The 13,500-nt window shown below is 70.5% G+C and overlaps 6 non-coding genes across 6 annotated transcripts; all 6 read left to right on the forward strand.

Moving 5' to 3' along the window:
- The first annotated feature begins 1,092 nt into the window (after positions 1–1,092).
- Positions 1,093–1,211, forward strand: LOC149124122 (5S ribosomal RNA). Its single transcript, XR_016215338.1, has one exon. It is a non-coding gene; the product is annotated as a 5S ribosomal RNA (ribosomal RNA).
- A 2,368-nt stretch (positions 1,212–3,579) lies between these two features.
- Positions 3,580–3,698, forward strand: LOC149124123 (5S ribosomal RNA). The gene has a single exon (XR_016215339.1). It is a non-coding gene; the product is annotated as a 5S ribosomal RNA (ribosomal RNA).
- Positions 3,699–5,553: 1,855 nt separating this feature from the next.
- LOC149124124 (5S ribosomal RNA) lies at positions 5,554–5,672 on the forward strand. Its single transcript, XR_016215340.1, has one exon. It is a non-coding gene; the product is annotated as a 5S ribosomal RNA (ribosomal RNA).
- A 2,344-nt stretch (positions 5,673–8,016) lies between these two features.
- LOC149124125 (5S ribosomal RNA) lies at positions 8,017–8,135 on the forward strand. The gene has a single exon (XR_016215341.1). It is a non-coding gene; the product is annotated as a 5S ribosomal RNA (ribosomal RNA).
- Positions 8,136–10,469: 2,334 nt separating this feature from the next.
- LOC149124126 (5S ribosomal RNA) lies at positions 10,470–10,588 on the forward strand. Its single transcript, XR_016215342.1, has one exon. It is a non-coding gene; the product is annotated as a 5S ribosomal RNA (ribosomal RNA).
- A 1,854-nt stretch (positions 10,589–12,442) lies between these two features.
- Positions 12,443–12,561, forward strand: LOC149124127 (5S ribosomal RNA). The gene has a single exon (XR_016215343.1). It is a non-coding gene; the product is annotated as a 5S ribosomal RNA (ribosomal RNA).
- The last annotated feature ends 939 nt before the right edge of the window (positions 12,562–13,500 follow it).

Raw genomic sequence — 13,500 nt, forward strand, 5'->3', positions numbered from 1 at the left:
GAACCGCCCTTCCACGGAGGTGGAAGGGACGGTAGCCAACCCGGGAAGAACCAGCAGCAAACCCGGGGAGGGCCGAGCAGACGAAAGAACAGCGCAGGGTCCTGTGTCGTTCCTCCATGAAGAGGGGGAGCGACAGTCTCGAACTGGCTGCCGGGCTGGAGGGTGCGGGTCGCGCTGAAGCGCCCCACCCTCCCGTGAGGGAACGGGCGCTGAGGACGGAAATCCCTCTGTGCCACGAAGGGTGTCGGGGTGTGCGACTGTGTGCCCCTTGTGTAGGCGTGTGTGTGTGTGTGTGTGTGTGTGTGTGAGTGCCCACGCGAGCGTGCGGCGGGGGTGATTCCGTGCGCTGCCGCCCTCCTTCCCGACCTGCTGCCCCACTTGGGCCCCCGTGACCGAGCGGGGACAAGGGTCCCCAGGCCCTCAGCTGTCCTCGCGGCGTGGGAGTGTGTGGAGGCGCGGCGGCCGTGCCGGGGGAGGGCGGGCGACCTGTGCGTCAGCGGTGGGGGGGCTGCTGGCGGCCGGGTAGGAGGGAAGGCCCGGGCCGCGGTGGTGTGGGGCGCCGAACCCCCTGGTGCCGGGACCCGCGAGCCGCGGGGCGCAGCCCTGGGCAGGCGTGGAGGCTGCCGGGCACGGCTGGCGTGTGGCTGGGCGATGGCGGCAGGCAGGGGATCCGGCCTAGAAAGAGAGAGTAGGAGTTCCCTGTGGCCAGCGGCAGCCGGAGGAGGTTGGCTCCCCTTGGCTTGGCGGCAGCGTGCCGACTGGGCGCCCGGTGCTGCAGGTCCTGGGCTGGGCAGGCGGAGGGCTGGAGTTCGGGCACTGGTGCAGGGCTAGGCGGAGGGCGGCTGAGGAGGAGGGGGGGGAGGAGGAGAAGAGAAGAGAAGAGAAAAGAGGGAGGAGGCGGAGGAGAAGCGGCAGCGGGAGCGGGAGCGGGAGCGGGAGCGGGAGCGGGAGTGGGAATGGGAATGGGAATGGGAATGGGAATGGGAGTGAGAGCGGGGAGCGGGCAGGAGGAGGAGGAGGAGGAGGCGGCGGCGGCGGCGGCGGCGGCTGTGCGGGCGCGCACTCAAGAGGGGCCTGGAGGCGGCCTCTGGCGTCTACGGCCATACCACCCTGAACGCGCCCGATCTCGTCTGATCTCGGAAGCTAAGCAGGGTCGGGCCTGGTTAGTACTTGGATGGGAGACCGCCTGGGAATACCGGGTGCTGTAGGCTTTTGCCCCGCGGCACCCTCCCCTTTTGCTCGCCTTTGGCTGGCTGCCTAGCCACGCCCCCATCCGCCAGCCCGCACGCCGGGACCCCTGCGACCCCCAACGCAGCTCCAGCAGGGGGCAGAAGCCCGACCCCTCCACCTGGCAGCCCCAGCCCGCCCGCGCCTCGGGCCTGGGCCTGGGCCTGGGCCTGGGCCTGGGCCTGGGCCTGGGCACGGGCACGGGCACGGGCACGGGCACGGGCACGGGCGGGCCGGCCAGCTGTCCCCGGCTGCCGCAGCCCCACCGCCAACCCCGGGGCCCACCCCGGGACACAGGCCACGCCCCGCGCCATCCAGCGCGCCCCCTCCAACCCCAAACCAGCGACTCACCGCCCGCCAGGGCGCTCCCCTGCCGGCCGCCCCAACCCCGCAGCCCGCCGCACCAGCAGCTCCCGGCACCTGCACTCCCACCGCCCCTCCCGGGCTCCTGTCTCCCAGGGAGCCCAATGACTGTGACCACGACCACGACCACGACCACCGCCCGAAGACGACGCCAGGGCGCGGTTGCCCACCACTCAGGGCCCGGTGCCTCGCGCAGCCCAACCCGCGGGCCCTCTGCGCCACCTGGCCGTGCGGCGGCCACGCGCCACAGCCGCGGAAGCCCTCCAGAGCGCAAAGGAGGGACCCCACACCAAGCCTCGCAGGCAATACAGGCACCCTCTCCCTCTGTCTCTGACTTACACCAACACCTACACGTCTCTCTCTCTTTCTCTCTCTCTCTCTGTCTCTCTCTCCTCTCTCTGTCCCCCTCTCCCCCATCAGCCCTGACTCACACAGCATCCAAACGGGGCACCCTTTTGGCAGGCCAGGCAGAGACCCGCGGCCACAGGCTGCGTGCCCACAGGACCTCCCCGGGACAGAGGGTCCGTGGCAGGCAGGCAGCACACAGCCTGTGGTCTCTGTGGGGAGCAACTCGGATTGGACTGAGTTACTGGAATTAAGACTTATTCTATGCATCTGCTCTCCCACAATATGGCGCTGGGAGAGGAGAAAACAGCTTCTATGCAGCTGCCTCTTGCCAACTTGAGTGATGACCTCCAGGAGCTGATCCTGCTCCTGATTGGAGGAGAGCAGCGTACTTGGCGTGTGGGCAGCCGAGTTGGGATTGGCGGAAGAGGACTATAAAGGAGGAGAGAGACAACATGCACCAGGAACATCTAAGGGGAACACCTGTGCAGCCCCCGAGAGAGCCGGCCGGCCGGCCGGCGGTGTGCCGCTCCCCCGCGGAAGTGGGGAATGTGGCAGGGGGAACCGCCCTTCCACGGAGGTGGAAGGGACGGTAGCCAACCCGGGAAGAACCAGCAGCAAACCCGGGGAGGGCCGAGCAGACGAAAGAACAGCGCAGGGTCCTGTGTCGTTCCTCCATGAAGAGGGGGAGCGACAGTCTCGAACTGGCTGCCGGGCTGGAGGGTGCGGGTCGCGCTGAAGCGCCCCACCCTCCCGTGAGGGAACGGGCGCTGAGGACGGAAATCCCTCTGTGCCACGAAGGGTGTCGGGGTGTGCGACTGTGTGCCCCTTGTGTAGGCGTGTGTGTGTGTGTGTGTGTGTGTGTGTGAGTGCCCACGCGAGCGTGCGGCGGGGGTGATTCCGTGCGCTGCCGCCCTCCTTCCCGACCTGCTGCCCCACTTGGGCCCCCGTGACCGAGCGGGGACAAGGGTCCCCAGGCCCTCAGCTGTCCTCGCGGCGTGGGAGTGTGTGGAGGCGCGGCGGCCGTGCCGGGGGAGGGCGGGCGACCTGTGCGTCAGCGGTGGGGGGGCTGCTGGCGGCCGGGTAGGAGGGAAGGCCCGGGCCGCGGTGGTGTGGGGCGCCGAACCCCCTGGTGCCGGGACCCGCGAGCCGCGGGGCGCAGCCCTGGGCAGGCGTGGAGGCTGCCGGGCACGGCTGGCGTGTGGCTGGGCGATGGCGGCAGGCAGGGGATCCGGCCTAGAAAGAGAGAGTAGGAGTTCCCTGTGGCCAGCGGCAGCCGGAGGAGGTTGGCTCCCCTTGGCTTGGCGGCAGCGTGCCGACTGGGCGCCCGGTGCTGCAGGTCCTGGGCTGGGCAGGCGGAGGGCTGGAGTTCGGGCACTGGTGCAGGGCTAGGCGGAGGGCGGCTGAGGAGGAGGGGGGGGAGGAGGAGAAGAGAAGAGAAGAGAAAAGAGGGAGGAGGCGGAGGAGAAGCGGCAGCGGGAGCGGGAGCGGGAGTGGGAATGGGAATGGGAATGGGAATGGGAATGGGAGTGAGAGCGGGGAGCGGGCAGGAGGAGGAGGAGGAGGAGGCGGCGGCGGCGGAGGCGGCGGCGGCGGCGGCTGTGCGGGCGCGCACTCAAGGGCGGCCTGGAGGCGGCCTCTGGCGTCTACGGCCATACCACCCTGAACGCGCCCGATCTCGTCTGATCTCGGAAGCTAAGCAGGGTCGGGCCTGGTTAGTACTTGGATGGGAGACCGCCTGGGAATACCGGGTGCTGTAGGCTTTTGCCCCGCGGCACCCTCCCCTTTTGCTCGCCTTTGGCTGGCTGCCTAGCCACGCCCCCATCCGCCAGCCCGCACGCCGGGACCCCTGCGACCCCCAACGCAGCTCCAGCAGGGGGCAGAAGCCCGACCCCTCCACCTGGCAGCCCCAGCCCGCCCGCGCCTCGGGCCTGGGCCTGGGCCTGGGCCTGGGCCTGGGCCTGGGCACGGGCACGGGCACGGGCACGGGCACAGGCACGGGCGGGCCGGCCAGCTGTCCCCGGCTGCCGCAGCCCCACCGCCAACCCCGGGGCCCACCCCGGGACACAGGCCACGCCCCGCGGCATCCAGCGCGCCCCCTCCAACCCCAAACCAGCGACTCACCGCCCGCCAGGGCGCTCCCCTGCCGGCCGCCCCAACCCCGCAGCCCGCCGCACCAGCAGCTCCCGGCACCTGCACTCCCACCGCCCCTCCCGGGCTCCTGTCTCCCAGGGAGCCCAATGACTGTGACCACGACCACGACCACGACCACCGCCCGAAGACGACGCCAGGGCGCGGTTGCCCACCACTCAGGGCCCGGTGCCTCGCGCAGCCCAACCCGCGGGCCCTCTGCGCCACCTGGCCATGCGGCGGCCACGCGCCACAGCCGCGGAAGCCCTCCAGAGCGCAAAGGAGGGACCCCACACCAAGCCTCGCAGGCAATACAGGCACCCTCTCCCTCTGTCTCTGACTTACACCAACACCTACACGTCTCTCTCTCTTTCTCTCTCTCTCTCTGTCTCTCTCTCCTCTCTCTGTCCCCCTCTCCCCCATCAGCCCTGACTCACACAGCATCCAAACGGGGCACCCTTTTGGCAGGCCAGGCAGAGACCCGCGGCCACAGGCTGCGTGCCCACAGGACCTCCCCGGGACAGAGGGTCCGTGGCAGGCAGGCAGCACACAGCCTGTGGTCTCGAACTGGCTGCCGGGCTGGAGGGTGCGGGTCGCGCTGAAGCGCCCCACCCTCCCGTGAGGGAACGGGCGCTGAGGACGGAAATCCCTCTGTGCCACGAAGGGTGTCGGGGTGTGCGACTGTGTGCCCCTTGTGTAGGCGTGTGTGTGTGTGTGTGTGTGTGTGAGTGCCCACGCGAGCGTGCGGCGGGGGTGATTCCGTACGCTGCCGCCCTCCTTCCCGACCTGCTGCCCCACTTGGGCCCCCGTGACCGAGCGGGGACAAGGGTCCCCAGGCCCTCAGCTGTCCTCGCGGCGTGGGAGTGTGTGGAGGCGCGGCGGCCGTGCCGGGGGAGGGCGGGCGACCTGTGCGTCAGCGGTGGGGGGGCTGCTGGCGGCCGGGTAGGAGGGAAGGCCCGGGCCGCGGTGGTGTGGGGCGCCGAACCCCCTGGTGCCGGGACCCGCGAGCCGCGGGGCGCAGCCCTGGGCAGGCGTGGAGGCTGCCGGGCACGGCTGGCGTGTGGCTGGGCGTTGGCGGCAGGCAGGGGATCCGGCCTAGAAAGAGAGAGTAGGAGTTCCCTGTGGCCAGCGGCAGCCGGAGGAGGTTGGCTCCCCTTGGCTTGGCGGCAGCGTGCCGACTGGGCGCCCGGTGCTGCAGGTCCTGGGCTGGGCAGGCGGAGGGCTGGAGTTCGGGCACTGGTGCAGGGCTAGGCGGAGGGCGGCTGAGGAGGAGGGGGGGGAGGAGGAGAAGAGAAGAGAAGAGAAAAGAGGGAGGAGGCGGAGGAGAAGCGGCAGCGGGAGCGGGAGCGGGAGTGGGAATGGGAATGGGAATGGGAGTGAGAGCGGGGAGCGGGCAGGAAGAGGAGGCGGCGGCGGCGGCGGCGGCGGCGGCGGCGGCGGCGGCTGTGCGGGCGCGCACTCAAGAGGGGCCTGGAGGCGGCCTCTGGCGTCTACGGCCATACCACCCTGAACGCGCCCGATCTCGTCTGATCTCGGAAGCTAAGCAGGGTCGGGCCTGGTTAGTACTTGGATGGGAGACCGCCTGGGAATACCGGGTGCTGTAGGCTTTTGCCCCGCGGCACCCTCCCCTTTTGCTCGCCTTTGGCTGGCTGCCTAGCCACGCCCCCATCCGCCAGCCCGCACGCCGGGACCCCTGCGACCCCCAACGCAGCTCCAGCAGGGGGCAGAAGCCCGACCCCTCCACCTGGCAGCCCCAGCCCGCCCGCGCCTCGGGCCTGGGCCTGGGCCTGGGCCTGGGCCTGGGCCTGGGCACGGGCACGGGCACGGGCACGGGCACGGGCGGGCCGGCCAGCTGTCCCCGGCTGCCGCAGCCCCACCGCCAACCCCGGGGCCCACCCCGGGACACAGGCCACGCCCCGCGCCATCCAGCGCGCCCCCTCCAACCCCAAACCAGCGACTCACCGCCCGCCAGGGCGCTCCCCTGCCGGCCGCCCCAACCCCGCAGCCCGCCGCACCAGCAGCTCCCGGCACCTGCACTCCCACCGCCCCTCCCGGGCTCCTGTCTCCCAGGGAGCCCAATGACTGTGACCACGACCACGACCACGACCACCGCCCGAAGACGACGCCAGGGCGCGGTTGCCCACCACTCAGGGCCCGGTGCCTCGCGCAGCCCAACCCGCGGGCCCTCTGCGCCACCTGGCCGTGCGGCGGCCACGCGCCACAGCCGCGGAAGCCCTCCAGAGCGCAAAGGAGGGACCCCACACCAAGCCTCGCAGGCAATACAGGCACCCTCTCCCTCTGTCTCTGACTTACACCAACACCTACACGTCTCTCTCTCTTTCTCTCTCTCTCTCTGTCTCTCTCTCCTCTCTCTGTCCCCCTCTCCCCCATCAGCCCTGACTCACACAGCATCCAAACGGGGCACCCTTTTGGCAGGCCAGGCAGAGACCCGCGGCCACAGGCTGCGTGCCCACAGGACCTCCCCGGGACAGAGGGTCCGTGGCAGGCAGGCAGCACACAGCCTGTGGTCTCTGTGGGGAGCAACTCGGATTGGACTGAGTTACTGGAATTAAGACTTATTCTATGCATCTGCTCTCCCACAATATGGCGCTGGGAGAGGAGAAAACAGCTTCTATGCAGCTGCCTCTTGCCAACTTGAGTGATGACCTCCAGGAGCTGATCCTGCTCCTGATTGGAGGAGAGCAGCGTACTTGGCGTGTGGGCAGCCGAGTTGGGATTGGCGGAAGAGGACTATAAAGGAGGAGAGAGACAACATGCACCAGGAACATCTAAGGGGAACACCTGTGCAGCCCCCGAGAGAGCCGGCCGGCCGGCCGGCGGTGTGCCGCTCCCCCGCGGAAGTGGGGAATGTGGCAGGGGGAACCGCCCTTCCACGGAGGTGGAAGGGACGGTAGCCAACCCGGGAAGAACCAGCAGCAAACCCGGGGAGGGCCGAGCAGACGAAAGAACAGCGCAGGGTCCTGTGTCGTTCCTCCATGAAGAGGGGGAGCGACAGTCTCGAACTGGCTGCCGGGCTGGAGGGTGCGGGTCGCGCTGAAGCGCCCCACCCTCCCGTGAGGGAACGGGCGCTGAGGACGGAAATCCCTCTGTGCCACGAAGGGTGTCGGGGTGTGCGACTGTGTGCCCCTTGTGTAGGCGTGTGTGTGTGTGTGTGTGTGTGTGTGTGTGAGTGCCCACGCGAGCGTGCGGCGGGGGTGATTCCGTGCGCTGCCGCCCTCCTTCCCGACCTGCTGCCCCACTTGGGCCCCCGTGACCGAGCGGGGACAAGGGTCCCCAGGCCCTCAGCTGTCCTCGCGGCGTGGGAGTGTGTGGAGGCGCGGCGGCCGTGCCGGGGGAGGGCGGGCGACCTGTGCGTCAGCGGTGGGGGGGCTGCTGGCGGCCGGGTAGGAGGGAAGGCCCGGGCCGCGGTGGTGTGGGGCGCCGAACCCCCTGGTGCCGGGACCCGCGAGCCGCGGGGCGCAGCCCTGGGCAGGCGTGGAGGCTGCCGGGCACGGCTGGCGTGTGGCTGGGCGATGGCGGCAGGCAGGGGATCCGGCCTAGAAAGAGAGAGTAGGAGTTCCCTGTGGCCAGCGGCAGCCGGAGGAGGTTGGCTCCCCTTGGCTTGGCGGCAGCGTGCCGACTGGGCGCCCGGTGCTGCAGGTCCTGGGCTGGGCAGGCGGAGGGCTGGAGTTCGGGCACTGGTGCAGGGCTAGGCGGAGGGCGGCTGAGGAGGAGGGGGGGGGAGGAGGAGAAGAGAAGAGAAGAGAAAAGAGGGAGGAGGCGGAGGAGAAGCGGCAGCGGGAGCGGGAGCGTGAGCGGGAGCGGGAGCGGGAATGGGAATGGGAATGGGAGTGAGAGCGGGGAGCGGGCAGGAGGAGGAGGAGGAGGCGGCGGCGGCGGCGGCGGCTGTGCGGGCGCGCACTCAAGAGGGGCCTGGAGGCAGCCTCTGGCGTCTACGGCCATACCACCCTGAACGCGCCCGATCTCGTCTGATCTCGGAAGCTAAGCAGGGTCGGGCCTGGTTAGTACTTGGATGGGAGACCGCCTGGGAATACCGGGTGCTGTAGGCTTTTGCCCCGCGGCACCCTCCCCTTTTGCTCGCCTTTGGCTGGCTGCCTAGCCACGCCCCCATCCGCCAGCCCGCACGCCGGGACCCCTGCGACCCCCAACGCAGCTCCAGCAGGGGGCAGAAGCCCGACCCCTCCACCTGGCAGCCCCAGCCCGCCCGCGCCTCGGGCCTGGGCCTGGGCACGGGCACGGGCACGGGCACGGGCGGGCCGGCCAGCTGTCCCCGGCTGCCGCAGCCCCACCGCCAACCCCGGGGCCCACCCCGGGACACAGGCCACGCCCCGCGCCATCCAGCGCGCCCCCTCCAACCCCAAACCAGCGACTCACCGCCCGCCAGGGCGCTCCCCTGCCGGCCGCCCCAACCCCGCAGCCCGCCGCACCAGCAGCTCCCGGCACCTGCACTCCCACCGCCCCTCCCGGGCTCCTGTCTCCCAGGGAGCCCAATGACTGTGACCACGACCACGACCACGACCACCGCCCGAAGACGACGCCAGGGCGCGGTTGCCCACCACTCAGGGCCCGGTGCCTCGCGCAGCCCAACCCGCGGGCCCTCTGCGCCACCTGGCCGTGCGGCGGCCACGCGCCACAGCCGCGGAAGCCCTCCAGAGCGCAAAGGAGGGACCCCACACCAAGCCTCGCAGGCAATACAGGCACCCTCTCCCTCTGTCTCTGACTTACACCAACACCTACACGTCTCTCTCTCTTTCTCTCTCTCTCTCTGTCTCTCTCTCCTCTCTCTGTCCCCCTCTCCCCCATCAGCCCTGACTCACACAGCATCCAAACGGGGCACCCTTTTGGCAGGCCAGGCAGAGACCCGCGGCCACAGGCTGCGTGCCCACAGGACCTCCCCGGGACAGAGGGTCCGTGGCAGGCAGGCAGCACACAGCCTGTGGTCTCTGTGGGGAGCAACTCGGATTGGACTGAGTTACTGGAATTAAGACTTATTCTATGCATCTGCTCTCCCACAATATGGCGCTGGGAGAGGAGAAAACAGCTTCTATGCAGCTGCCTCTTGCCAACTTGAGTGATGACCTCCAGGAGCTGATCCTGCTCCTGATTGGAGGAGAGCAGCGTACTTGGCGTGTGGGCAGCCGAGTTGGGATTGGCGGAAGAGGACTATAAAGGAGGAGAGAGACAACATGCACCAGGAACATCTAAGGGGAACACCTGTGCAGCCCCCGAGAGAGCCGGCCGGCCGGCCGGCGGTGTGCCGCTCCCCCGCGGAAGTGGGGAATGTGGCAGGGGGAACCGCCCTTCCACGGAGGTGGAAGGGACGGTAGCCAACCCGGGAAGAACCAGCAGCAAACCCGGGGAGGGCCGAGCAGACGAAAGAACAGCGCAGGGTCCTGTGTCGTTCCTCCATGAAGAGGGGGAGCGACAGTCTCGAACTGGCTGCCGGGCTGGAGGGTGCGGGTCGCGCTGAAGCGCCCCACCCTCCCGTGAGGGAACGGGCGCTGAGGACGGAAATCCCTCTGTGCCACGAAGGGTGTCGGGGTGTGCGACTGTGTGCCCCTTGTGTAGGCGTGTGTGTGTGTGTGTGTGTGTGTGTGTGTGTGTGTGAGTGCCCACGCGAGCGTGCGGCGGGGGTGATTCCGTGCGCTGCCGCCCTCCTTCCCGACCTGCTGCCCCACTTGGGCCCCCGTGACCGAGCGGGGACAAGGGTCCCCAGGCCCTCAGCTGTCCTCGCGGCGTGGGAGTGTGTGGAGGCGCGGCGGCCGTGCCGGGGGAGGGCGGGCGACCTGTGCGTCAGCGGTGGGGGGGCTGCTGGCGGCCGGGTAGGAGGGAAGGCCCGGGCCGCGGTGGTGTGGGGCGCCGAACCCCCTGGTGCCGGGACCCGCGAGCCGCGGGGCGCAGCCCTGGGCAGGCGTGGAGGCTGCCGGGCACGGCTGGCGTGTGGCTGGGCGATGGCGGCAGGCAGGGGATCCGGCCTAGAAAGAGAGAGTAGGAGTTCCCTGTGGCCAGCGGCAGCCGGAGGAGGTTGGCTCCCCTTGGCTTGGCGGCAGCGTGCCGACTGGGCGCCCGGTGCTGCAGGTCCTGGGCTGGGCAGGCGGAGGGCTGGAGTTCGGGCACTGGTGCAGGGCTAGGCGGAGGGCGGCTGAGGAGGAGGGGGGGGAGGAGGAGAAGAGAAGAGAAGAGAAAAGAGGGAGGAGGCGGAGGAGAAGCGGCAGCGGGAGCGGGAGCGGGAGTGGGAATGGGAATGGGAATGGGAATGGGAATGGGAGTGAGAGCGGGGAGCGGGCAGGAGGAGGAGGAGGAGGAGGCGGCGGCGGCGGCGGCGGCGGCGGCGGCGGCTGTGCGGGCGCGCACTCAAGGGCGGCCTGGAGGCGGCCTCTGGCGTCTACGGCCATACCACCCTGAACGCGCCCGATCTCGTCTGATCTCGGAAGCTAAGCAGGGTCGGGCCTGGTTAGTACTTGGATGGGAGACCGCCTGGGAATACCGGGTGCTGTAGGCTTTTGCCCCGCGGCACCCTCCCCTTTTGCTCGCCTTTGGCTGGCTGCCTAGCCACGCCCCCATCCGCCAGCCCGCACGCCGGGACCCCTGCGACCCCCAACGCAGCTCCAGCAGGGGGCAGAAGCCCGACCCCTCCACCTGGCAGCCCCAGCCCGCCCGCGCCTCGGGCCTGGGCCTGGGCCTGGGCCTGGGCCTGGGCCTGGGCACGGGCACGGGCACGGGCACGGGCACGGGCACGGGCGGGCCGGCCAGCAGTCCCCGGCTGCCGCAGCCCCACCGCCAACCCCGGGGCCCACCCCGGGACACAGGCCACGCCCCGCGGCATCCAGCGCGCCCCCTCCAACCCCAAACCAGCGACTCACCGCCCGCCAGGGCGCTCCCCTGCCGGCCGCCCCAACCCCGCAGCCCGCCGCACCAGCAGCTCCCGGCACCTGCACTCCCACCGCCCCTCCCGGGCTCCTGTCTCCCAGGGAGCCCAATGACTGTGACCACGACCACGACCACGACCACCGCCCGAAGACGACGCCAGGGCGCGGTTGCCCACCACTCAGGGCCCGGTGCCTCGCGCAGCCCAACCCGCGGGCCCTCTGCGCCACCTGGCCGTGCGGCGGCCACGCGCCACAGCCGCGGAAGCCCTCCAGAGCGCAAAGGAGGGACCCCACACCAAGCCTCGCAGGCAATACAGGCACCCTCTCCCTCTGTCTCTGACTTACACCAACACCTACACGTCTCTCTCTCTTTCTCTCTCTCTCTCTGTCTCTCTCTCCTCTCTCTGTCCCCCTCTCCCCCATCAGCCCTGACTCACACAGCATCCAAACGGGGCACCCTTTTGGCAGGCCAGGCAGAGACCCGCGGCCACAGGCTGCGTGCCCACAGGACCTCCCCGGGACAGAGGGTCCGTGGCAGGCAGGCAGCACACAGCCTGTGGTCTCGAACTGGCTGCCGGGCTGGAGGGTGCGGGTCGCGCTGAAGCGCCCCACCCTCCCGTGAGGGAACGGGCGCTGAGGACGGAAATCCCTCTGTGCCACGAAGGGTGTCGGGGTGTGCGACTGTGTGCCCCTTGTGTAGGCGTGTGTGTGTGTGTGTGTGTGTGAGTGCCCACGCGAGCGTGCGGCGGGGGTGATTCCGTGCGCTGCCGCCCTCCTTCCCGACCTGCTGCCCCACTTGGGCCCCCGTGACCGAGCGGGGACAAGGGTCCCCAGGCCCTCAGCTGTCCTCGCGGCGTGGGAGTGTGTGGAGGCGCGGCGGCCGTGCCGGGGGAGGGCGGGCGACCTGTGCGTCAGCGGTGGGGGGGCTGCTGGCGGCCGGGTAGGAGGGAAGGCCCGGGCCGCGGTGGTGTGGGGCGCCGAACCCCCTGGTGCCGGGACCCGCGAGCCGCGGGGCGCAGCCCTGGGCAGGCGTGGAGGCTGCCGGGCACGGCTGGCGTGTGGCTGGGCGATGGCGGCAGGCAGGGGATCCGGCCTAGAAAGAGAGAGTAGGAGTTCCCTGTGGCCAGCGGCAGCCGGAGGAGGTTGGCTCCCCTTGGCTTGGCGGCAGCGTGCCGACTGGGCGCCCGGTGCTGCAGGTCCTGGGCTGGGCAGGCGGAGGGCTGGAGTTCGGACACTGGTGCAGGGCTAGGCGGAGGGCGGCTGAGGAGGAGGGGGGGGGAGGAGGAGAAGAGAAGAGAAGAGAAAAGAGGGAGGAGGCGGAGGAGAAGCGGCAGCGGGAGCGGGAGCGTGAGCGGGAGCGGGAGCGGGAATGGGAATGGGAATGGGAGTGAGAGCGGGGAGCGGGCAGGAGGAGGAGGAGGAGGCGGCGGCGGCGGCGGCGGCTGTGCGGGCGCGCACTCAAGAGGGGCCTGGAGGCAGCCTCTGGCGTCTACGGCCATACCACCCTGAACGCGCCCGATCTCGTCTGATCTCGGAAGCTAAGCAGGGTCGGGCCTGGTTAGTACTTGGATGGGAGACCGCCTGGGAATACCGGGTGCTGTAGGCTTTTGCCCCGCGGCACCCTCCCCTTTTGCTCGCCTTTGGCTGGCTGCCTAGCCACGCCCCCATCCGCCAGCCCGCACGCCGGGACCCCTGCGACCCCCAACGCAGCTCCAGCAGGGGGCAGAAGCCCGACCCCTCCACCTGGCAGCCCCAGCCCGCCCGCGCCTCGGGCCTGGGCCTGGGCACGGGCACGGGCACGGGCACGGGCGGGCCGGCCAGCTGTCCCCGGCTGCCGCAGCCCCACCGCCAACCCCGGGGCCCACCCCGGGACACAGGCCACGCCCCGCGCCATCCAGCGCGCCCCCTCCAACCCCAAACCAGCGACTCACCGCCCGCCAGGGCGCTCCCCTGCCGGCCGCCCCAACCCCGCAGCCCGCCGCACCAGCAGCTCCCGGCACCTGCACTCCCACCGCCCCTCCCGGGCTCCTGTCTCCCAGGGAGCCCAATGACTGTGACCACGACCACGACCACGACCACCGCCCGAAGACGACGCCAGGGCGCGGTTGCCCACCACTCAGGGCCCGGTGCCTCGCGCAGCCCAACCCGCGGGCCCTCTGCGCCACCTGGCCGTGCGGCGGCCACGCGCCACAGCCGCGGAAGCCCTCCAGAGCGCAAAGGAGGGACCCCACACCAAGCCTCGCAGGCAATACAGGCACCCTCTCCCTCTGTCTCTGACTTACACCAACACCTACACGTCTCTCTCTCTTTCTCTCTCTCTCTCTGTCTCTCTCTCCTCTCTCTGTCCCCCTCTCCCCCATCAGCCCTGACTCACACAGCATCCAAACGGGGCACCCTTTTGGCAGGCCAGGCAGAGACCCGCGGCCACAGGCTGCGTGCCCACAGGACCTCCCCGGGACAGAGGGTCCGTGGCAGGCAGGCAGCACACAGCCTGTGGTCTCTGTGGGGAGCAACTCGGATTGGACTGAGTTACTGGAATTAAGAC

The sequence above is a fragment of the Oryctolagus cuniculus genome, chromosome 10, assembly GCF_051225735.1.
Source record: "Oryctolagus cuniculus isolate XC-2025 breed Fujian yellow rabbit chromosome 10, ASM5122573v1, whole genome shotgun sequence".
Classification (NCBI taxonomy): domain Eukaryota; kingdom Metazoa; phylum Chordata; class Mammalia; order Lagomorpha; family Leporidae; genus Oryctolagus; species Oryctolagus cuniculus.